Source organism: Echinops telfairi, unplaced genomic scaffold, assembly GCF_000313985.2.
Source record: "Echinops telfairi isolate 266 unplaced genomic scaffold, ASM31398v2 ScPeMD7_9;HRSCAF=40, whole genome shotgun sequence".
Classification (NCBI taxonomy): Eukaryota; Metazoa; Chordata; class Mammalia; order Afrosoricida; family Tenrecidae; genus Echinops; species Echinops telfairi.
The window spans coordinates 32171009-32173846 of NW_022103906.1; positions in this window are offsets into that span (position 1 = coordinate 32171009).

A 2838-nucleotide genomic window follows, 5' to 3' on the forward strand; every position below is an offset into this window, starting at 1 on the left:
AGGTGCAGGAGAAGACCATTCAGTTGCTGCCACATAACAGTATATTAAGGTCACCCCAAACCAACACTCACTCCTACAAGAGCAGGAAGTCAATCGTACTGTAAATTCAAGTCAAGACGTGGAGCACGTACGTCTTGGAGAAGGTGATTGCATGCCTGTTGGTGGTTACAGCCAGTAGAGCAACCACCCATTGGGGAGGGTGGGAGGTGAGGAATTCAATAACAGAACCTAGGGGGAGAATGCACCTGATACTGTGTTCCTAATTGGCCACTGTTGACCTGTTTTCTGTCCAGCCCTTAGTTACCCGGGCCATGACCTATAGACGACTAGCACTTTAGATTCTGTGAATAACATCCTTCATATGCTACACTGGAAAGATTTAATATGGAAACCCCATTAATTGAACTGGACTTTACCTCAAACTCACCTGTAACAGATTAAAGAAATGTACATGCTCCCTTGGACTTAAGGTTGAAATGATCTCATGTGTAATGGAAGAAGCAAATGACCATTATCCCAAGGAATGGTGGTGGTTGGACTTTGGTTCAGCTCCTGTGCTTTCAGGATGCCTAATGAATGTGGCTTGGGACTCATCTAGTTATTATTTGAATGCTGTCCTTGATGTTTTCTGTTATAGATTACTCTGGTAGGCATGGTTCTGCCTTTGCGAATAACTGGTATTAAAGCCCTGTCACCAAATGCCTATGGTTATTGTAAATAGTGTCCAGTCACCTAAGCTTTTAATTAGTTTAAGGTAACAATTCATGTCTTGAAGTCTCTAAAGCTGTATAATTTCCTTTTCTCAAGAGCGTTTGAAATTCTCTATCATTGGCTAAATTAATAGCTCTATCAATAGAACCACTTTATGTCCCAGGGGTATGATTTATAATGTCCTCTAACTTAAAATGATAATGATGTTTCTAAATTGAACAAAAGACATATATAAACTGTAGGTATATGAATGGATTTGGGGCTTCCACTTAATTCTAGCTCCAATCTCAGAACAATTATTTCTTATTACTGGCCCTGTTTAACACTCACCTTTATGAAGCGATCACTGAAGAAATGGATGCTATAGCAAAATGTGTCCAAGAAACCACATGATGGTCAGCTAGCAGAAAGAATAGTGTCTAGGGTCATAAAGGCATGTCTTCAAACAAACAGCTGTCTTAGTGAGGCATCAACTAAGTCTACATGGAAGATATACAGACCCATGTGACCCAAAGATTATGACTAATAAAATCCACATATGAAGGTAGGAATGGTATCCTAGTTAAACCTCAACACCCAAGTTTGAAGAAGGCTACAGATGATAGTGGAAGCCCAAAATTCATTGCAAAGTCCCTATATGGATTAAGTCTTCACTGAAACCCCTCTGACCATAGTTGAGGGATATGAACAGGTTTGCTATCAGACAAATTGTAAAATTTATTGTGTCAGATATAAGTTGTTGAAATGTAATGCTTTATCATTTAATCTCCCTCTTGACTCATTTTAAAGTTGTTTTGGTTTTTAATGTTTTATACTTTTTTATTGAGGCTTTTCATGTTTCATTATTGCTGTATGTTTCCTGGTTGTGTTTATTATTTTCTGTATATGAAATCGAGGGTAGCTATATTTATAGAGACATTAACTGGATGATAATTCCCTAGGAGTTTGCAGGGGAGTTTTGATGGAAATAGAAAATTAACAAAATGAGTGTAAGAAGAAATGTTCTGAAATGATTGTGGAGATCATTGCAAAACACTTATTAGCATGATTGAATGATTAGATTGTCTTATATATGAATTATATGTCATTAAGACTATATTAAAAGAAATGATCTGAAAATTGTAGCTTTATGTGAGGCAGCATTCTATGAACTTGTTACAAAACTACATTTATTTAGGAAGATGCCCTAAAGAGTTGTGTTAAAAATTCGAGATTAGCCTTGATCTCAAAGTTGTCATTTGTTTTTCATGGTGACAATGTATCTTTTGTCTGTTTGTTTGAATGCACACTAATGTAAGTAAGACAAGTGTTTTACTAAGAGAACTTGTCTGCAAGGATCCATAGATACAGATAAGTGTTTAAACATGTATGTTTTTCTTCTTAATTTCTTTCTTTAAAAGATTATTGTACTTTAGTTCATTTATGGAGTGAATTAATTTCCAATTCCACAGTTTGTATATAAAGCATTCTATAACACTGGTTGCACTAAACATATTTTGTTTAGAATAAGCCCATGCATATATGAGCCCAAATTCTAGTAGCAATACTTATTAGCTTACCCTCTTATTAATAGCACAGCTTTGCAATTCTATAGTGATATATATTAGTCCTACAAAGATATTTACATTGATTCATTTATTTAAGACTTATTAGAGAGTTTAAAAAATTTTATGGAAAGTGAGGTTAAAAGGCAATTGAATTTTTCTATGATCATTTTGAAGCCCCATTTTTAGCTACACACATATACAAGTATATATTATATTTGAATGTTTATAATATGTATTATAGTGTGGATAATAAAGTATTATACAAATATGTATAATTAATATATACACACAAATTATATACATCTACATTGAAGAGCAAAGTGGCCACTTTGAGGTCTAAGTTGTGTCGCATTAAAGATACAGTATTTTCAATTGGCTCATATGCATATGGAAGCTGGACAATGAATAAGAAAGATAGAAGAAGTGAGGCATTTAAATTATAGTGCGGCTATCACAAAGTCCGTGGGCTACTAGTAGAACAACAAGTTTATTTTGGAAGAGGTGCAGCTGGAGAGCTCCTTAGAAATAAGAATGGCGAGACTTTATCACATATCATGTGAACATGTTATCAGGAGAGATT